Source organism: Oryx dammah, unplaced genomic scaffold (genome assembly GCF_014754425.2).
Source record: "Oryx dammah isolate SB20612 unplaced genomic scaffold, SCBI_Odam_1.1 HiC_scaffold_14, whole genome shotgun sequence".
Lineage (NCBI taxonomy): Eukaryota > Metazoa > Chordata > Mammalia > Artiodactyla > Bovidae > Oryx > Oryx dammah.
In genome coordinates, this window is record NW_024070198.1 from 8515634 (window position 1) to 8538744 (window position 23111).

The 23111-nt window shown below is 43.3% G+C and overlaps 1 protein-coding gene across 4 annotated transcripts in view; it reads right to left on the reverse strand.

Moving 5' to 3' along the window:
• The window catches only part of SGMS1 (sphingomyelin synthase 1), a 323847-nt gene that overhangs the window by 283910 nt on the left and 16826 nt on the right, over nt 1-23111 (reverse strand). For all 4 annotated transcript variants that reach the window (XM_040254683.1, XM_040254684.1, XM_040254687.1 and 1 more), the window contains exon 2: nt 5729-5820. The gene's annotated coding sequence lies outside the window, so the exon portion shown is untranslated. The remainder of the gene's footprint in view (nt 1-5728; nt 5821-23111) is intronic.

Genomic DNA, 23111 nt, shown 5'->3' on the forward strand with positions numbered 1-23111 from the left:
GTTCCTTTAACCAAGAGAATCATCCTGATCTCTTTCTAAAACATGTTTCATTCTATCAAGCTATATTCAGAGCACCACTTCAGTCCTTTCCTGCTCTGAAAATAAAACTTGAGAGACTGAGAAAGTAAATTTTAATTAGCTAGCCTTGACAAATTAAACACTCCTGAAGCTGGAGTTCCTGACAAAATAACTCCATATTATGTAGAATAGAAGATCCAGGGTTTTTTGGGTTTTTTTTTTTTTTTTCAGTGCCATATTTCAAGTGACTTGGCCTATCATCAAATTTGTTTCATAAAAATTTATTTTTAACTAAAACAGTTAACCCTGGAGTTTTCAGCTCTGTAAGGAGAATAACTGTGATATTTCTTTCTTCTTGGTCTTCTGATTTTTCAGTTACCCCTAAATCCAAACCATTACAAAAAACTACTAAAATGAAGAACAGGGTTGAGTTTTTAAAAACATTTTAAACACAACAGAAAGTTATGTATGAGTATACAACATTTCTTCCTTGTAAAGAAGAGAAACGAAACCTTAGCCTTATTTATTGATTTTGGTAACAGAAGAAACCAGTATGGAGTTTTAATCACATTCATGAAATTATTCATTGCACCAGTTAACATTCCTTCCCTATAGTTCCTTCAGACAAATTCTTATAATTAGATTTCAGAGGAAAGCACCGTTGGTCACCCAAATCACACATGCTACCCGACCTCAGATGGCTCCTAAGAGGAAAGCAGGGTTGGTCACCCAAATCACACATGCTACCCGACCTCAGATGGCTCCTAAGAGGAAAGCACCGTTGGTCACCCAAATCACACATGCTACCCGACCTCAGATGGCTCCTAAGACAATGAGTAGACACTGTCAGGACATTGTGCATTTTCTTTTGATTAGTTCAGTTCAGTTCAGTCGCTCAGTCATGTCCGACTCTTTGAGACCCCATGAACTGCAGCACGCCAGGCCTCCCTGTCCATCACCAACTCCTGGAGCTCACTCAAACTTAGTACACATAGCTAAATAACTATGTGTTACAGCTGGGTAACAGGTCAGTCACCTGTGCAAGTATCTGCCCATAAAACATATATGAGCATATATGAAAACGCTAATTCAGTGAAAATGGTGTTAAAAACCAGATTCACATTCCTCGGGCTTCCTTGACAGTTCAGTTGGTAAAGAATCTGCCTGCAATGCAGGAGACCCTGATTCGATTTCTGGGTCAGGAATATCCCCTGGAGAAGGAATACACTACCCACTGCAGTATTCTTGGGCTTCCCTTGTGATTTAGCTGGTAAAGAATCCACCCACAATGCGGGAGACCTGGGTTCAATCCCTGGATTGGAAGATGCCCTGGAGAAGGGAATGGCTACCCACTCCAGGATTCTGGCCTGGAAAATTCCATGGGCTATATAGTCCATGGGGTCTCAAAGAGTCGGACACAACTGAGTGACTTTCACTTTTCACATTCCCTGGAGAAAGTCTTTCTCTCTTTTCTGTGTCCACTGCATCGCCCTCTACGTGTGCATGTGCGCCAAGCTGCTTTAGTCGTGTCCAACTCTCTGACCCCGTGGACCACAGACCACCAGGCTCCCCGTCCATGGAATTCTCCAGGCAAGAATACTGGAATGCGTTGCCATGACCTCCTCCAGGGCATCTTCCCAACCCAGAGATCGAACCCAGGTCTCTTAAGTCTCCATGTTGGCAGGCATATTCTTTACCACTAGCACCACCTGCTCCTATTAAGAAGAGACAAATTTAACAGCCTCGAATAAACAAATGGATAAGCATACCAACAAAGACAGATTAATCTGTTTAACTACGTTCTAAACTTTATTACCCTGTATGTGGTTCTTTCCTTTGAGGCTTATTTTTTATTATTATCATTACCTAAGATTGAAGGTTGGCTTGGCTTGCTTTGGGGAGCTCTTCAAAGCTCACAGCCCTATCCAGACAGTCTGTTTTCACACCATTTTTGTTATCACATGTAAACAAGTAGGATCTTTAAATACATAATTGCTTATATGATGTCATACTAATACTTTTTAAAAATGGAGTTAACCATTAGTTTACATAGAATGTGTTCATCAAATGTATAAAATTAGCAAAAATAGCCAACACATTAATTTAAAATTGAGGATTTACTAAAGCTATTTCCATAATACATTTTTTTTTTTTTTTCACAAAAAGCACAATCCTACAATGGAATTTTAAATTCATAGGGGTTTCTGTAAAGTCCACAGGGCCCAGGGTCATATCTATCTCCATTTTACACCTGACATACAATAGGCACTCTGCAAGTACACTGCATGTTGGAAAAATAAATGCATCCATAAAGGCATTAAAGGACTTCCCTGGTGGTCCAATGGTTAAGATTCCATCTTCCAATGCAAGGGACACGGGCTTGATCCCTGCTGGGGGAATTAAGATTCCCACAGGCCGTGGGGCAACTAAGCCCTCGAGCCACAAATAGAGAAGGCCCTGTGCAACTAGAGGAAGTCCACTCACGAGCCTGCATGCCGCACTCACGAGCCTGCATGCCGCTCTCACGAGCCTGCATGCCGCAGTGAAGACCCAGCGCAGCCAAGACAAAAACAAGTAAACGAATAAAGACTCTTTCACGCCTCTGCACGCGTGCTAAGTCGCTTCAGCCGTCTGACTCTTTGCAACTCTATGGACTGTAGCCCACCAGGCTCCTCTTGTCCACAGGATTCTCTAGGCAAGAATACTGAAATGGGTTGCCGTTTCCTTCTCTGGGGGACTTTCCAGATCTAGGGCTTGAACCCACGTACGCCTCTTCTGTCTCCTGCCCTGGCAGGCGGGCTTTTACGACTAGTGCCACCTGGGAAGCCTAGAGAGGTTATTATTACTATGTCCTTGCTTTGATGAAGTAAAGCAGAAACTGGCAAACTTTTATGCAAAGGGCCAGATGGTAAACATTCCAGCCACTGTGGGCCATATCGTCACTGTTGCAGATATTCCAACCTCTTTCACAACGATTCAGTTCTGCTGTTGTAACACAAAAGCGGTCAGAGACAATATATTCACAAGTGAGCATGACTGTGCTGTGTTCAAATAAGACTTTATCTATAAAAACAGAATTTGGCTAGAAAATTATTCAAATCACATGAGAACCACTTTCTTACAGTGAACACTCTATTCCTAAAGGCTGGACATTGGTGGACTTGCTAAATACAGCCAGACATGTTTTGCTGGGTCAAAACTTGGGGAGGGCATATATAATCATTCCTCACAGCTCCATCACTCCTTACTGAGCAACCCTGCTCCCTACTAATTTCCATCATGATATAAGCCAGTCCCATGCAAGGCTCTGAGTTTACATCCTAAACTTTATAGCACAACTGGTTTCCAGGAATGTGGCCCATATCCATAACTGTGAATACATAACCACAACATAGGCTCCTCAAGAGCAAGCCCATGACTTTCAACTCTTCATGCGTCATCTATAATGTCAACATCCAATGAACTTCAAATATTTACTGATTGCCTAGTGTTTGATACAGTCATGGTCTCCTAGGAGGGGCTGCAGAAAAAGTTCTAATGGCTGACAAAAGGCTGGACAAAACACATGCCAATGGAGAGCAAAGAGAAAAGGGATGTGGTGATACAGGAAAAAGAACAGGACTCATCACAGGCCTGAAACACCAATCTTTCCAACTGTGTCTCAACCTTGTATCTGCTCCCAGGATTTCTCCTTCACATCACAGCAAAGCTGGGCAGAGGTTGGACAACTCAGGACATCTCAACCATGACCACAATGAGGATAAAACCTTGGTTAAGGCTTCAGAGTGCCCTCCCCCAATCACCAGCAACTAACTGAAGGAATAAACTGCTGAATTCACAACTGGAATGCTCTCCAGCAATGAAAATGATCCAGCTACAACTAAATGCAACAATATGCAGGTATCTCTGTAATGCATTGTTGACTGAACAAGGTTGGACACGGAAGAATACAATCTGCATTATATAATCATGTTATATCTCTCTCGCGCGCACGTGTGTGTGTACACGCACACACACACACACACACAAAGAAAAACAAGCAAAACTAATTTATGCTCTTAGAATTCAAGAGAGTAATTCCCCACTGAGTAGGTCATGTCCAGTATCAAGTGTCGAGAGGAGGCATGAGGCTGTGGTAAAAATGTTGTTTCTCGGTCTGGCTTCTGGTGACATGAGTGAGCTTAGTCTGAAAGCTGCATTGAACTATACACTTACATTATGCATATTTCCTTGCATATATGTTCTATTTCAATAAAAAGCTTAAAAAATAAAAACATTCTACCACTTGGAAGTGGTCCAGAGAGCCATATGAAGGCCCCACACAGAGCCCCATAAGGCTTCCCCTTCCGTCATTCTTCAGAGCCTCTTGCCTCATATGGAACCCCAAGCATCCTTCTTCTCATCATCTCGAAGCATAACCAGACAGTGAGAAAGCCAACTAGATCATTCCGAGATATCTGTAATTCCAGTCTAAGCTCCTTCAAAATGCTAGTGCCCTTCAGAAACTTTACTGCTATCACTAACTTTCTGTTTTAAATGAGAAGTGAGAATATTAAAAAGGACTCTAGTGCTATAAATGGCTCGCTTAAATATACTTCTTTTAAAATAATGCTCTGAATAGTTAACTCTAGTGCATAAACATCTATGAAGAAATGCTTCAATACTCAGAGACTACTTGAAGAAGATACCATAAATGAAACGTAACTGAGATTAGAACGTAGAAAAGCCAACAGCCACCTTGCAAGAATTACATAGAACTGTAATGAACAGTTGTGTAACTGGCCTTGATATAACTGTAATCAGAACAGAACACACATCTCTAAGAATGCATGTAAAGTTTCAATGTAGGTAGTCAAGTTACAGAGCTGGGAATCATTCTGACTCTTTCTAATGTTGATTTTACTATACTAACCTCAACTAGTACCTCAGTGGCATCACCGACTCGATGGGCATGAGTTTGAGCAGGCTCCAGGAGTTGGTGACGGACAGGGAAGTCTGGCGTGCTGCGGTCCATGGGACTGCAGAGTCGGACACAACGGAGCGACTGAACTGAAACTCAACTAGACATTACTACTCATGTTCTTTTCATGTTCTCCTGTAAGTTTCGGTTTTAAAAAATCAGTTAAGACCTTTGATCACATTAGATCACAAAGACTGGTCTACGTGTGAAGGCTGATTAGGAAGGAGGAAGAGCAGTAATCCAATCCCCTGATCTGAGAACAAACATCAGCCACAGTGGGGCAGACTGGCACATTACCAGGAACAGAGAAAGCACAGGAATCCTCTGCTACACAGGGCACATGCAGAGTGCAAACTCCAATTCTTTATATTCAGATGTTTTTCATATCAAACAAATTCATATTACAGGTCTGTCCATTAAGCAAATCATTGCCTAAATGTAACTGTACTTGATTAAATGATTCTGCCATAGAGTTTATGCATGTTCTAAAATCCCTCTCAGGAGAGAATATCCTTAATTTTAGGAACTGCATCCCCAAGAATCGAGGATAAAAACATCATGATCTCTTAAACTTACTTTCACATGTTTCAGCAGGAAAATGTGGAAACCTGAACACACACACAATATGGCAAAATGCTAACAAATGTTAAATGTAGGTAGTGGACACACAAAACTTGCTGCTCATCCTTTAACTCTTCAGTAAGTTTGAAATATTTTGTAATAAAAACACACATGGAAATCTTCACTCACCTTTCAAGTGGATGGCCTTCTTTCTTCTAATCAAAAGCGAATGGCTAAATATGCCCAGAGGCACACTTAGGGATGTTCATGCTGTCCTCACCCTGCAAGAAGAAGCAAAACAGTATGTTACCATCAGTGATTTTTATTAAGTTAATGCTATTTCAGTTGACACAATGTTCTTAATCTGTGTCGAGCCTGTAGATTAAAATACTGTTGTAATTATTTTTTAGGCAAGGAGAAATGTGAAAGCAGAGAAAAACGATCCCATCACATATTGAATGCAGGGAACAACCACTGGCCTCACCCACTCAAGGGACTTCTGGAACAAAGGAATTCCTCAGTAATTTCTTTTAATTCACATAAATTTCAGGGTAGTGATGTAGCCCAAACTCCACTGGAACAAAAACTGAGGCTTTATTAAGGCCCTGAATTTGACTCTGACTTGGTATTCTGAGGCTACATTTGGAAGGCACGCACTTACCTCACAGAACCACACCAGACCTGCTGCACCTCCAGGCAACGTCCCTCCCAGCAAAGGCATCCAGGACCAGTCTATTACTACACCTGCAACACAGGCTCCCTCGACCACTGTGCTCCCTGGGCACGGTGGCCCAGGGGCCTGCCGGTCACAGACCCGACGCCTCCACCACACCTCACGTTATCTATTACATTTGATCTTGCCACAGCCCTGTGAGGCAAGGGGTGTTTCCTGAATGCATTTTCCAGAGAAGGCAGCTAAGTGTCAGAGATGATACAGGGCATTCAACTAGACAATACCAGACATGAAACTGCCACTTGGATCTTCTGACCCCAAGCTCAGGGCTTATCTCACTCTGCAGGCTGTCCCCACCCTCCCCACTCCACCCTCCACACAGCAACATCCTGAACCCAACCTCAGTGCCAAATGACCAAACAGCACAGCCACATGGCACTGTGGAGGATGGGGGGTGCGGAAGAGGGAGTGGGGCAGATGGAGGGCGCACACACCCTGAGCGTATCTATTAATAACCATTCTTAATAGTACCATGAATATCGTACTCATGATCACCAGTTACTGATAGTAATTACACTTCCCTTTGAAACACAATAACCTTTAATGTATTTTTGACATTTATTTATATATATATATATATTTCATTTTTCTCCCTTCTTTCTCAAGAGGGCACACTATTGGCCAAAGGAAGTAAAACAAGCCTCACATGGCACCCCAGGCAATTTTCATCTCTGCCACAACAATAGACAATCACCACTCGCTGTTGAGGATTTTTCCATTCATTTTTTATAAAAGGCAAAATATAGTAAAATACAACAGCACAGACGCTGACTGTTCTGCCAGTAAAGATGGAAACAGTGCCGGGGAGGAGGCAGTAGCCCTCCGTGACAGCCTCAAGTGGCCCGTCGTCTGCTGGTCACCAGAATGCTGCAGGCAATACACAAAGGTTTAGCGGTCACGAGGGCTGCCATGTGACAGCGCTGGCATGCAGAAGTCAAGGACCCCCTCCCCTGGAGTTCAGTCCTGCCTCCTCCACTCACTAGCCTGATTAAAAACTGAGAGAACCTCCCCAAGCAGCCACCTCTCCTGTGGGTTGGAATACCTGTTCACAGGGATGTTGAGGCTCACAAAAAAGACAGGATGTGACTCAACGGCCCACAGACAAGAGCACCTGGAACCCAGGAATACTGACCAAGAGGAGCAACACTAAACCAAGGGAAAAACATGACGTACCTTTGGAAGCAACAACTTTACTCGCAGATGTGGAGGAAGGAAGGATAAGCACGTGAATCCGTGATACTAACACTGTTAATTATGAAACACATACGCATTGTGAAGTTGAATGCAATCGTTGCATGAATTTTTAAGCTAAAACACCTACCCTTACTTGCCTAGTTCATTTCTAGTTACGCTCTGACATGTGGAGGAAGGGAGCAAGGGCTGCAATCTCTCTCTTTCCTTAAAGATGGCCTTGGGAGAACGTGTCAAGCTGGCGGGCATTTTAATATCACAGTACACCCAGAAAACTCCTAATGGTCTCTGTTTCAGAGTATTCTCTTCAAACTCTCTTCAAATCTCTGCCAGATCTAGGTACATGTAAGATGAAGTCTAGATACATACAATCCCATCTATACCACACATCCTGGTGTGTTACTAAAGATCCTCTCTGCTCTGCATCCTCCATTCTCCCCATCAGAGATAACCCACTAGCCTGAATTCTGACTTACTCCTTTGCTCCTCTCATGGTTTTATCACATCTGTATTCTCAATATATTGTTGTGTTCTGCCTGGTTTTAATTAAGTGTTATACAAAGGAAACCAGGACTGTATTCAGAGTTGCCTCTTGAGATTCTGATTTTGAGATTCATCCCTCTTTTTCACCACCATATTGTTCTCACTGTGTGACTTTACCCACAATTTACCGCTCTGTTCTACTGCTGAGGATCATCTGGGGATTGTTCAGTTTTCGCTATTAAGAATAATGCTGCCATTTAGATTCTAGTGCTCGTCCCCTGGCGCACATGGCAAGAGTTTCTCCAGGGCGTATCCCTAGAAGAAGAGAGCAGGGCTTGGAATCACATACGTTCAGCTTCTCAGAAATGCCAGATCGTTTTCCAAAGTAGCTGCCACAATTGACTATTTAGCCACCCTTCCCGTCTCTCTCCAAATAAGAGGCTTGCTTGTTTTGCTAATCACCAGCAAAGCTTTCAACCAACAAAAGGGAAAGCTTTTCCTATTTGCAGCATCGCCGCTACAAATAAACAGTACTCCAAAGTAGTGACCCAGACAGCTGGAACATATTAGTCATAGGACAGACTTCGGAATACTGATGCAGACCCAGCCGGCACCACACACTGCCCACACTGGATTTCTAGACCTGTGTTGAATTCAGAGGTTGTCTTCTTCCTGGTGGACTCACAGCTGTGGTCCCCGCTTACTACTGTCAACTTGAAGGGGAAAAAAATTAACTCACATGCAATCCAGCCAAATTCAAGTTTAAAGCTGAGGAGTCAAATCATTTCAAAGAAATAGTGTATTGCTGTTTGTTTTTTTTTAAATACAGAGTTGCCTGTGTTTTTATATAGTCACCTAAAAACTCTTAGGTATTCTCTAGACAAAAAGACATTGTATTTAGGTTTAGTTATTTCAATGTCTTAGGTGGAGATAGTAATTTTGTGACAATTTAATCTGTATTTCCAGTAAAATCATAGTATCAAACATTTCTGTTGGCATTAAATTTTAAAAATGAGAAATTCTTTCAATCTGGGCAGGAAGGAGAGAAGAAAGTGAAGTCACTCAGTTGTGTCCGACTCTTTGAGACCCCATGGACTGTAGCCCACCAGGCTCCTCGGTCCATGGGATTTTCCAGACATGAATACTGGAGTGGGTTGCCAGGACAGAAGAAAGGTTACTATAAATTTCAAGGAGGCTCTCATCATGTCACTGAAAGAAACAACGGTGTTAGTGACCAAAACGGGGTTGTTTCAACTCAGCCTCTTTCCAGTTCTTGTCTCTTTACAATCATTTCTCCCTGTGAGGTAGCAACTATTGCTACACCCATTTCACAGATGGCAGAAACCGAGGCATAGAAAGCAATTATGTTGTGCACAGCACACAGCTGGCAAGTGGTAGAACAAGGATTTGAACCTGGTTTACCACAGAATCCACATTCTAACCACTACTCTCAACAGCTTTTTCAGCCTCCTAAGACTAGCTAGAAGGCCCTGCCTGCCACGGTGACAATAACTGTAGCTACCAGTTACAAAGCATCAACAGCATGCCACGCACTTGCTAAGTGCTCTCTTGTGTTATTTCTATCCCCACATCTCCACCAGCCTGTATTATTCCTATTTTACAGCGGAAGAAATCTACGCTCTAGGAGTTTACTTAACTTGGCCAAAGTCACATAGGCAATAAAGACAATGGTTGAGACGTCAGTTGAACCTTGTCTCTGACTTAAAGTTCATGTTCTTTCTACTGTGGACTTTCTGGACAAAATAAAAGTACCTGATCCCAGGGCTTGGGGGAGACAATTGTTGACCATGGGTCTTAGGAACAGCCCCCATGAAGGAAAAAGATGCCACAGAGGGAGAAGATGTGCCAGCTTTCTTGGCACCCGGCAGGCAGCAGCTGTCATGGCTCGATGACAGGCACTGAGGCAGAGTGGTCTCCAATAAGAGCAGTGAGCATGGTCAAAGGTCCAGCGGTCACACTGTGCAAGTCAAACGGCCACTGCACACAACATTTTCATCTGTAAAATGGGGCTTTTATTTTAAAGGGTTACTATGAAGATTTTGGGCTCCAAAATCACTGTAGATGGTGACTACAGCCAGGAAATTAAAAGATGCTTGCTCCTTGGAAGAAAAATTATGACCAACGTAGACAGCATATTAAAAAGCAGAGACATTACTTTGCCAACAAAGGTCTGTCTAGTCAAGGCTAGTCAAGGAAATGAGTCCTGAATATTCATTGGAAGGACTGATGTTGAAGCCGAAACTCCAGTACTTTGGCCACTTTGTAATGAGTCACTACACAGAGCTACCAGAGTAACATATTTCTTAAAATCAAAAGGCTCAGTCTTGTGTTGGTTCTAATATTTGATCCAGAGTGGAGGAGGAGACCTGCTAAGGGGCAATTTTCCAAAGGAAGGTAGCCAGCAAGGGGCAGAAACAGCCTCAGGACACTATGAATTGTTTGAAGAGAATAATAGAAGCGGCCACTGCCAATGTTTTCTCAATATATACCTTGGACAACCTTCTACGTTCTTCTGTAAAACCTTTGCTCATGGGGACTTCCCTGGTGGTCCATGGCTAAAACTCCCAATGCAGGGGGGGCCTGCGTTCAATCCCTGGTCAGGAAACTATAATAGATACCCCATACCACAGCTAGAGATCCCACCCACCACAGTGAAGATCGAGGACCCCACACACTGCAGCTAAGACCCGGAGCAGCCAAAGAAATAAATAAATAATTTTTTTTCCCTATTTTTTCTTATAAAGTGGTTTTTATTTTTTCTTTTTAAATTTTTACTCATGTATTCAGGCTGCCCTGGGTCTTCACTGCTGTGTGCAGGCCTTCTCTAGTTGCGCTGAGCAGGGGGCAGCTCTCTGGTTGCAGTGGCATCTCTTGTCGTGAAGCACGGGCTCTAGAGCGCCAGCTCAGTAGTTGCGGCGCAAGGGCTTAGCTGCCCTGTGGCATGTGGCATCTTCCCAGACCAGGGATCGAACCAGTGTCTCCTTCATTGCAAGGCAGATTCTTAACCACTTGACCTCCAGGGCAACCCTAAAAAAATAATCTAAAAAAAAAAAAAAAAAGAAAGAAAGAAAGAAAGAAAACCTTTACTCAATAACCCTGGGAGAAAATACTGTGATATAGATCCCTATTAAACAGATAAGAAAACCGACTCAGAGGTGAAATGACTGGCCCAAAGTCACTGAACTTGTCAATGAGTATAATAATGGCTCATAGCATACATACATTCAACAAATATCTACTGAACACGGGCTCTGCACCATAAAAACAGAAGACACCACTTACCTCACAAGGGTTTTATAAGGGTAAAATGAGATTATGTATATAAAGTTCCAAGCTCAGGCCTTGACCTTGGAATGTACTGTGTATCTGGGCAATAATGCTGACATAGAAAGTCAGGCACAGTAACCAGATGGAATAGGGATGTGATACTGATGTGGGTCAAACAAACATCATAAAGGATAACAGATAAACAGATATACCTAACAGGCAGCAAATAAACACATGAAAAGATATTCAACATAATTAATCATTAAAGAAATAAATGCAAATCAAAATCACAATAAGAGACCATTACACATCTATCAAAATAGCTAAATTTTAAAATCTGGCCATATAAAATGCTGACAAAAACTCAGAGCAACTAGGATTCTCACACATTGCTGGTATGATGAGTAAACACAAACAGTGGCAAACCCGTACTGTGGAATACCACTTAATAATAAAAAGGGACAAGTTATTGATGTACACAGCAATATGCATGAATCCCAAATGCATTATGCTAAGTGAAAAGAGCGAGTCTCAAAGGGATAGACTCTACGCAGTCCCACTTACATGACTTTCTGGAAAAGGCAAAACTATGCTGACAGAGAACAGTTCAGTGTTGCCAGGGGGAGGAGGAAGGTTTAACTACAAAGAGGCAAGCAGCACCAGGGAGTTTGAGAGGTGTTGGGTTATTCTCTACTCCGTCTATATGCATGTGTTAAAACTCGTAGATCTACATGCTCCAAAAAAGAGAACTTCACTATTGGTAATTTTTTTCATTATTAATGAAATTGTTACAATAGAAATTGTTACCGATAAGAAAGAATTGGTGAATGGATACTTGACACTTGGTTTGTGGTGATGGAGGGGACACATGAAAGCCAAATAGCTCTGCAGTTCCTTGCAGAGGGAACAGCGATGGTTCAGGAGACCACAAAGACCCAATGTGTGAGGAGGGATCAACCAGCTCTGAGGGGTTCTAGCCTTGCTCTAACCTTGGTTCTAGCCTGATTTCACTAACTGATGACTGTCAAACTACACAAGCCACATCTCCTCCCTGAGCCTTTTAACTCTAGCATGAGACAAGGCAAATGATCTTAAAGGTTCATTCCACCACAAACACTGCAAAGTCAGCTTGTTTTTAAGCTACTGAGTCTGGGAAGACAGCAGGAAAAATAAGTAAAGATATCCAGATACAGAAAAACGGCTATGTACCCACACAAACACCATCAGGGACCAAAATAATGAGACAACCACAGATGGGTGTGGATGGTGGAGTGATGATGGTAGAAGTAACCAATGGCCGGCAAGGGACCGGGGGAGCCTGAGAATACCATTGTTTGCAAGTAGAAGGAGGAGAAGAGAGATGCATGCAGGTGGAATGTAGGGGGGAGCTGGAACAACTCAGTGACCAAATGTTGAAAGAGTTAAGAAGAATGAGGACTGACAAGACAACAAAACTAGACAGCTCTGTCAGAGATCAACAGAGTGTTCAACCCCCTGTCCCCCAACAAAGTAAAAGACTACCACACAAGACTTGCTCCTTGTCTGAATTTATCTTGTGTCCTAATTGTTTTACCCTTGCGTTTTCAATCTCATTCTACCTTCATCTTTGGTGTCAGAAGCCCAAAGTTTAATTTAAACATGTAGGCCTGGTTCCCTTGCAATAGCCCACTTCAGAGGCCGCAATTTACAAAATTTAGATATTCCTGGAAATCGACAATGTGACTGTTGAATGGCTAGCAAGCCATTTTCTTGTGCTGCATAAGTTTATGCAACGACTCCAGAATTTCAGAACAGGAAAGTTTAAAAAATCATTTTTAAAGGATTTAGTAGAATGTCAAGAGTACATCTTAAAAAGGACTAAGATTTTATTGTTGTCACTTTATTGGCTTGTGAAGCAGGAAAATTGTTTGAATTGAATCATATTCCCAAACTGACCAACTGAAACGAGGCAACTTCTTCATTCCTGCCCAGAACAGGCCTCAGTACCCCACCTCTTCAGCCAATCTTCCTTTTTAATGATTATAGGTGAAAACATCAATCTGATACAACCCAGTTCTACCAGTTATAAAAGAGGAGAAAGAGCAAATGACTTCAGCTCAAAATCTGGTCTCTTTCACCACTAAAGTGAAGTGAAAGTCGCTCAATCGTGTCCAACTCTGAGATCTCATGAAGCCCACCAGGCTTCTCTGCCCATGGAATTCTCCAGGCAAGAAGAGTGGAATGGGTAGTCATTCCCTTCTCCAGGGCACCTTCCTGACCCAGCGATCAAACCTGGGTCTCCCTCATTGCAGGCAGATTCTTTACCATTTGACCACTGGGGAAGCCCTTCCACCACTAACGACTCACTAACTTTGGGCAAATTTCTTCACTCCTTATCTCCCTTTTTCCATCTACAAAGAAGGGGTCATCATCACTGTGCGCTCCCATCCGGTAATCAGGCTACAGCCCCTCGCACCGGATGAGATCATGTCTGCAGAGGCACTTAAGGAGAACACAAATAAAAAGACAAGTATGAGGTGTCATTACTGTCATCCTGTGTGGGGTGGGGTGGGAGAGCAGGTGAATATATTTCACACCCAGTCACATCCCAACTGCCTCTTTCAAGTCAACCATATGCTTCTCCTCCGTCACAGCTGGCTGTTGAGCAGATGCTGGAATGGATACAGGCAGAAAGGTGGGGAGGAAGAACGCTTCAGTTATCCAGCTTCAGTCCTCCTGGTTTGAGGAAGATAAAAAAGTAATTTCTCATCCGTGTATATTTCACTAATCTTTTTTGAGAACCTTCAATGTGTCAGACACCAGGCTAGGCACAAAGAAGCATGAGGGTTTTGTTTTTGTTTTTGTTTTTTAACAAAACAGGCTGTGCTCTCAAGCGTGTTCACTCTGGAAACAGCTAAGTAGCCCATCACAACGCAGTGCGCTTGGTGGCATAACGGAGGCAGGCGTAGGGGAAACCCCTGCCCAGACCACAGGGTGGGTGAGGAGGGCGGGGCTCCTCACTTGACTCTGAGTCAAGTCTTGAAACATGAGGATAAATGAGATGAGTCAAGCAGGGGAAAGGCATTCTGAGTGGGCAGAAGGCGTGGAAGCAGGACCCACTGAGGAAGGGACCCTCTCATACCATCAGGGGAGACACGCTCAGGCTGTCTCCTGAGGGCAATGGGAGCCATGGGCATATTTAAGCAGGACGCACACGGCAACCCTTGCAGGTGAGGAAGAGGACTGTGACAGCAGCTGCGAGAATGGAATGAAGGCAGGGCAGGAGATGGAGGGCTGTACGTACAGAAATCCAGGCGAGCAGCAATGAGGCCGTGGGGATACAGAGGAACACAAGAGCTGGTAAGGAGGTAAAGGGACCTTGCTTTGGGGCTGGAGGGACACAGGGGTAACAGGGCAGGAATTGTTGATGCCTCCCTGGTTCTGTCTTAATGACTTGGAAGAGGATGGTCTTTTCACAAGACACTAGAGAAGTGCAGACCTGGCGGGCAAGGTGAGTTCACTTTGTACTGTCATTTTATACATGCCTTCACGTATCTGAGGTCACTCTGTACATTTGTGACCAACCAAAAAGTCACACTCTTCAACATTTACCTGCCTATTTTGAATTCCCACAGACAAGATGGAACGTCTAGGCAAGATGGAATGTCTGGGCAAGAACTCGAGTCAATGCTCTTACCTTCAGTAGCCAAAAGAGGAACAGCCCTCACATCAGACTTGACGCTTAGAGAGGTTAAGTGGCTTATCTCAGGCCACACAATTAGCAAGAGAGAGGACTTCGCTTTAATCCTGGATCGTATGCTTCCAGAAAGTCAGTTTTTCACCTAGAATACTACCCTGCCTCATTAAGGGCCTAGTCATCCTACTTACATTTACTCTATATCCACAATGTGCTGGGCGTTTACAGACACGACCCCATCATGACTCTGTGAGATGAGCCTTACTGTCCCCATTTTACAGATGTGACAATTAAGATTCAAATAATTCAAGTCATTAGATCAACATCCTGCTGTCAGGGATGGCTGAGCAGGCACCCAAACCCATCTCTACCAAGAGCTCAACAGTCTTGCTCCGTGGACATGTTACTCTTCTTTTGCCACTCCTTTCCGATAACAGAGTCCACGCCTGAACTACCTCCTTCCAGTCTCTGGAAACTCTGCTCCCACTGCTGAGCTCAGGCTCGACTGTCCTGTCAGCCTACAGAGTCCAGCCCCATCCTCATGCTCATTAGCATGATCCCCATGCTCATTAAAACTCATCCCAACAGTTACTTCTGATAACCAGCTACTCTGTGGCTCAGCAAACGCAGGGAGAAGGTTCTGATTTCTATAGGAGCTATTTCTGAATTCATCTGTCCTATCTTACATCATGGCACTAAAATCCTCGAGGGTGGTCCTGATTTTACACATATTTGTATCACTGGCTACACCCAGCATGATATTTCTCCTCCTCCTTGCTCCTACCTGTGCCAGTGTTACCTCTGAGAAGAAGAGAGGTCCAGGCCCTGGAGAAGGACGCACAGAGCTTATCTGGAGCCTGTCACTCACCTAGCACTGTCCTAGGCACCGGACAGTAAGGTCTCTGAACTTATAGTCCAGTGGAGATAGCATATTTAAAATAATAATAACATATGTACACCAAAACACATCAAACAAACATCCAGGGCTGGATTCATTATATTATTCTGTTTTCTAGTTGTTCAAAATATTTTCATAATAAAAGTATTTAAAATGAGGAAAAAATAACTGAAAAGCCTCTACTCCCTGGGGAAAGAACTAGTTAGTCAGACTGATTCATTTACAAAGGTACTACACAGAGAAAATCTTACTGTAACTTGTTTTATTTTTAACACCATATTTCACAGGGTGGGGGAAAGAAGCAATCAGGGGAAAGAAAGAAACGCACACACGCAGATGATATGAATTTAATCCAACAATAAAATGAGGTTCTCAAGTCACTCTAGACTTTCCTCATTTCTACCTCCATATCCTCTAAAATGGTAAATGATAAAAGAAAATAACAGAAAACTATAATCACTTTCTAGTACATTTTGGCCTCAGGAGAGGAAGTGCTATTATCAATCATTACCATTTACTCTATATCCACAATGTGCTGGGCGTTTACAGACACGACCCCATCAAGACTCTGTGAGATGAGCCTTACTGTCCCCATTTTACAGATGTGACAATTAAGATTCAAATAATTCAAGTCATTAGATCAACATCCTGCTGTCAGGGATGGCTGAGCAGGCACCCAAACCCATCTCTACCAAGACTCAAAAGCCCTGATTTTACTTTCATTGCACCTTGCTGTGTGTGCCTTCCAACAGTCAATATTCCCTTCCTTTCATTTTTCATAAACATCTGAGCTCCACAAATGAGTGAATCTGATAAAGAAAATCTCCACCAGGCAGTTTAGTAAATTTAAAAAAAAAAATCCAAGAAACTACAGTCTTGAAGTATACAGTGTCAGAAATAGTACCTCCAAATGTTAACTCAAAGTAATAAACAAAATTGAGTGGTAAAGAACTCAACTGTACAATCCTCTATAGTCATAAAAGAAATACCATGTAACTATTTTAAACAGCCATAACATCTGAACGGATCTTAAAGATGCAACTGGCAACAAATCGATGAGAGGAAAAAAATGAATTCTTAAAGTCACTTTCTAATACTATCTATCTTTAAACATTTCTTACTGTGGACAGTGTACAAAACTCACCCTCCACATGTCAATAGAGGAATAAGACGAACCAGAGCCTTTGCGAGCAGGCTGAGATTTTATTATTTACTGAATTCTCAAAAATTAAGACTAGCATTAAATTTGAAATACAGGCCGCTGTTTAGTAGTAGTAGTCGTCGCATTAACAAGTCTGGAAATGAAATACAAATTAGAAAATGCAACGATCAAATTTAATCTATATATCAATAAATTTACTCCTAAAATAGAGACCTTGGGACAAACAGGTCTGCACTTTCCCCGTCACTTCTTCCCACACAGGCTGGGTATCAGGACCTAAACTACTCTGACCACACGTCCCAAACAATAAGGAACCAGAGCCCCTTCTACCAGGTGGATCCCAACCTCCTCCACCCCACCTCTGAGAAAGGGAAGTGGCCTCTTGCAGGAATCTGCACAGGCCAAGCTGCTGAGCAAGGAGACTTGAGGGTCGAACCTCAGGAAACACGGACACACACATACAGGTCAGGCAGAGGCAATAGCGAAGGAGTCAGAGAAGGAACAATCGGGAAGATCAGAGAACAGGAATACACGGAGTCCCCAAGAACCAAAGAAGGAAAAGGAAATGAAAGAAAGGCGCTCCCTGACAGTCAAGAAGGAAGATGAAGCTTTTGCCTAGTTACCTGACACACTGCCAGGTAAGTGAGCCACACTCAAAATTATAATGATACAAAAAGACCCCAATTATCTTTTTTTCCTAAAGACACATCCCTAATTATATCTTGTATTTGAATCAAAAAATTGATTCAGCCAGTATTACAGTTATTCTTTGAAGTAGAATATTTGACTAATGGGCAAAAGAGACCATCAGGTAAGAGTTCCCATGTCACGACTGGAAAAAAAAAAAAAGAAACATCTTGAGTGCCACAGCTGAGGCCCAGTACAGCCAAATAAATAAAACAAAATAAATATATATTTTTAAAATCCACAATGCTATCAGTAAACTCATGGACAGGGTTCAGATATATCATTTGTCTTGAGAAAACATGAGCAGCATAAGCAAATAGACTTGACTGGCTTCATTTAAACCATGGTTAATTACAGTTAACTGTTATCTAGCCTGCAAAGTACAAAACATTTCACTTCTTTTTCCACAAAACAGGACTAACCTCAATTTCCCACTTCTCCAGAAATTATCTCAGATGTCATTGCAAGATGAGCAGACACCACCAAGCCAGGGGCCCACCGAGTGGAATTGGGGAGAGAATGCTGCCCTATACTCTCCACCAGACCTACCCTACCACACTGATTTGAAAAATATGTGAGTTTAAATTAAGAGGGCTTGTGGGATACACACAGCCTGCAGCCCAGACCCTGAGCTCCCCTCCAGACAGAGAGGCAGGCTCGCTGAAAAGCAAACCCCTTACATAACCCTACCTATATATCCAGAAAGGGTTCAGATGAGACTTTCAGCAGCTACGACTGAGCTGAGGAAGCAGGGCTACTGCCAGATTTTCCCCTCTTGAGGTACTGACAGGCAAAGCCAGCAGGGCAAAAGGTATGAAAACATCAGGCTGTTTTCCGAGAACCCTGACAGGCCTCACTCGAGGCTGCTGCCAAGTTTGCTGATGAGACCGCTCAGAAGTAGTATGCAACTGCTCTCTCGACCTCAGGCAAATTACTAAAGCTTTCAGCTGAACACTGTTGAAAGTACTTGGGGGTTTTTCACGTCTGTGAGGTAGGCATTTCCTGGACCAAACTTGGACGTGGTAGCCCTCTAATAAAACTGATCACAAAATGGCACAGATTTTTCTTTCTTTTTTTAAAGTCTATTTAAAGATGATTCACTCCAAGAAATTCACAGCAGCAGCATTCTTCACACTAAAAGGTGGAAGCAACATCCCAGAAGCAATCCCAGCGTCCACCAACAGACGAACAGAAAAGTGCAGGGTCTACATACACTAGGATACTATTAAGCCTTAAAAAGAAATTCTCGTATATGCTATAGTATGGGTGAATGCTGAAAACATGCTACATGAAATAAGCCATATGTAAGGACAAATACTGCATTATCTCACTTATATGAGGTACCTGGAATAGTCAAATTCACAGAGCAAGTATAATAGTGGTGCCAGAGGACAGAGGGGGAGGGAACAGATATTATTTAATGGGCACAAAGTTTCAGCTTGGGATGATGAAAACATTCTGAAGACAGACGGTAGTACTGGTTGTACATCAGTGTGAATGTCCTTAATGCCACTGAATTGTACATTCAAAAATGGTTAAAAAAGTAAATTTTAAGTTATGTATATTTTACCATAATTAAAACAGAATAATAAATAAAAGATGTTCGTACTTTTTAAAAGCAAACTATAGATTTGCTTAGTCACATCTTAGAAATATATTTTAGACCTATACAAATACAATATATACACATATATTTCTGCTTATTTGAGGAGCCAATGCAATTGTCTCCAGTTACCATCCTTGGCTGAACTGCCATTTTTTATTTTAACATAGAAGGCCAAAGAGCAGAATGCTTTCTTCAAACATCATTCCTGGAATTCATGAACAGACATGTGATCAGTGACTGCATCACCACTCAGGTTACACAGCAGCAGGGCAGCATCAGCAATAGGAACAAGGCACATCCTTCAGACAGTTTCTGTTAACATCCAAAGACTCACTTCCAAATGCTCGTGAGCATTCCAGAAGCGTACCTCAGAAGAAAACACTCCTCCACCCAAAGGCAAACCATGTGACGCCCAAGGGATTCTGTTATGTACTTACACAAGATGCTCCAAGACGGGATGGGAAGGCTGGTTATTACATATTCGAAAAGGCTGTTTGCATAAAAGGAAATTCTAACACTGCACTTTGCAGATAACAGCATTGACACAGGACACTTACTAACAATATCAAAGAGCCTGCTTGCTGACAACCCAGGGTTGCTTGTAGGCAAAGCAGTCGATTGTTGGGAACTGAGCTGCCTCGAAGGAGCAAACATTTCTCACATGTTACCTCCGTAAAGATTCTTTTGTCATTCTTCCCCAGGGGAGACGCTGAAATTGGTGTGCAGGTAGTGAAAGCTGAGATGCAGATGGAGATTTGGAAACAGCTTTGTTATCTTAAAAGCCAATTACGCTGCTCCACTGCCACACTTCCAGAGCCCAGGCTTAGGGATGTGCTATTCTCTCAGCTGGCTGTGGGAAGCGGCAATCACAGGCCAAAATATCAAAGGAAAATGTGTATAAGATTTTATTTCTGCTTCTGAGATCATCCAGACATATTCTCCTCTGCGTACCACACTAAGCCAGGGTGAGGGATAACTTCAAAGGAAACTGTAATATCACCAAGGAAATCTTTATGTCCAGGAGTTAAGGAGGAAATGCCAGTCATTGCTCAAAAGTTCAGTAAGTTGGATACAAACTACCCCTTACAGCATCTTAGATGGACAGCTAGCCAAAATAATAAAAAACAATTCAAAAACCAAACCAAATAAATAACAAAATAAATGAATAAAAGCCTTGCTTCTACCTCCTCCACCTCAGCTGAAAGTCAACATCTGCTGCTGCTGCTGAGTCGCTTCAGTCGCGTCCGACTCTGTGCGACCCCATAGACGGCAGCCCACCAGGCTCCCCCGTCCCTGGGATTCTCCAGGCAAGAACACTGGAGCGGGTTGCCATTTCCTTCTCCAATGCATGAAAGTGAAAAGTGAAAGTGAGGTGCCTCAGTCGTGTCCGACTCTTCGCGACCCCATGGACTGTAGCCTACCAGGCTTTTCCGTCCATGGGATTTTCCAGGCAAGAGTACTGGAGTGGGATGCCATCGCCTTCTCCGAAAGTCAACATCTACCCAGGTTCAAAAATGTTCACAACACTGATCATACATGCTGAAAAATGAAGTTCTTGTGGCATAACGTCAAACTCTGTTATAATTTTTCATATTAGCGTTGTTAATAACATTTATAAAATTTCAGATTTATAGTCCATATTTCAGAAGTCAATTTTAGAAACAGTGATATTTAAACATTTCCATCCTTGGGCATTTGGTCAAAATGTTTATTCAATGTGCACATCTAGTATTTACAGAAAAAATGGGAGGGCAACACATCCAAATAACAGTATTAATAGTTATCTCTGGGTGATGGGATAATGAAGGATATTCTTTCTGCTTATATATTTTCTAAATGGAAGAAGCGCAAAAGGAGTCAGGGAGAGAGGGAAGGAACAGGCTAAGATGGGGAGAGGAGGAGGAGAAGGTGAAAAAGTTTTTCTAAAAAGAGAAGCTAAACTTAGGTTAAAAGGCAAGTAAGTGCCAAGCAGCCTTGAACAGCCAGCACAGGCCGCCCCCTGCCTCCAGCAGTCACCTTCACATGGACTCCGATATTAGCTGTGCCCCTAGTGACCCTGCCCTCAAAGCCGCCCTTCCCAGGGATTGCCTTCCTGAACATTTTAGCCCAAACTGCTAAGAGTCCACGTCACTGCATTTCGTCACATGGGCCCCGCCTCATGCTGACTTGGGCCCCTGACTTGCTGTCGTCTGCGGTGTTTGCCACCACGTGGAGGAGTGCTTCATTCTTAGAAATCACCTAGTTTCAATCCCTTCTTGGAGCCTGGTGAAGCCTGGACTGGGACCTGTGCGTCCTGACTCCCTGATGGACATCTTATCCACTCAAGTGTGTGGTCGTCAGGCCCATCTCGACCACTCTGTCTGGAGAGGGACCCCTGCAACGGAGACCCTCATGCCTTCCTGTGTGGATCCCAGGAGCTGGGCTGCTCGCACACGGTAGGAGCTCCCAGAGTTTGGCCCAGAACGCAGCCCTTTCACACGCCCAGCAAATGACAGTCTGACTGGGTCTCCGTACTGGGACAGGCAGCCACACTACGGGATGCAGTGATCAATTCCTCTTCTTCGAGAAATCTGCTGCCCATCTGCCTTGGAAGGAATCAAGCTTTCCTGAAGCTTTGGGGGGCCACCAAAAAGATGCCCATCTGGGGGTCAGGACGCACAGGTTCCAGTCCAGGCTTCACCAGGCTCCAAGAAGGGATTGAAACTAGGTGATTTCTAAGAATGAAGCACTCCTCCACATGGTGGTGAACACCGCAGACGATAGCAAGGCAGGGGCCCCGAGTCAGAATGGGACGGGGCCCACGAGAGACGACGGTGAACAAGAGGCGATTCCAGGTGAGCTTCTGGCCGGGCTTGTGCCAACTCGAGCACCGAGAACAAAGCCAGAAGGGAGAGCAGGGAGGCGCCCCCGTCCCCGTGTGACAGTGCCTTCACCAGCCTTTCACCCGCAGAGCCTCACACTGCAGTGGAGAAGGGAAGATGGTTTAACAGGAAGGTGTTATCAGTAAACTATCTCAATGACCTACCTCAAGCTCGCCAGAAAATCAGAGATTTCAGGTCAAGGATGTAGCCAGTAACGGGTATAACAGACAGAATCTGACTTCACAGGTGGTTGATCGTGCCTGTTAAGGAGTCACTGTTTTTACAGTCCTCTTATGAGTATTTATAAAACTTAATGAGAGAGTCGATACGGCTTGACTATTTTGCAAGGATACTATTTGCTGGTTAAAGAGCAGGAACCATATCTGCCTAGTTTATCCCTGTGCCACCAGCACCCGGCCGGGCTCCTGGCTCATAGTAGGCACCCAACCAGCGTTTTCTGAAGAGTGTATTTCTCACGAATGCTGTATAGAACTCTTTATACCTAACAATGTGTTTTGGAAAACTTTCTACAAATAGTCCTCTGAAAATCTTCTTTTTAAGGGTTGCCAAGTACTCCATTATGTGGATATATGTCATTTGCTTAACCAACCCCAAACTGTTGTATACTAGTTTTTCAACTTTTCACTATGACAAACATCTCTGTGATAAATAGTGGTCTTAGTTATTTCTTAAAATAAACCCCTCGAGTACAATCACTGAATCAAATAACTCAGTATTAATGCCTTTCCTCTTAGAAGTTACCTTCAGCTTGAGGGCCAACTGTCATGAACTCTGTTATTTGGGTTAACTACTGTGGAAGTCTCAAGCAGAGGAGTCTCCTAAGACAGGAGACGTTGACATCAACAGCCCAAGTCCTACAGTGTCCTCTCTAGAGCTGTGTACCCATCAGACCCAGAAATCTGAGAAGCAGCCTCTGCTCAAGTGGTCTGCTCTCCTCTCGAGGCTCAGCCTTCTGCTCAGTGGAGA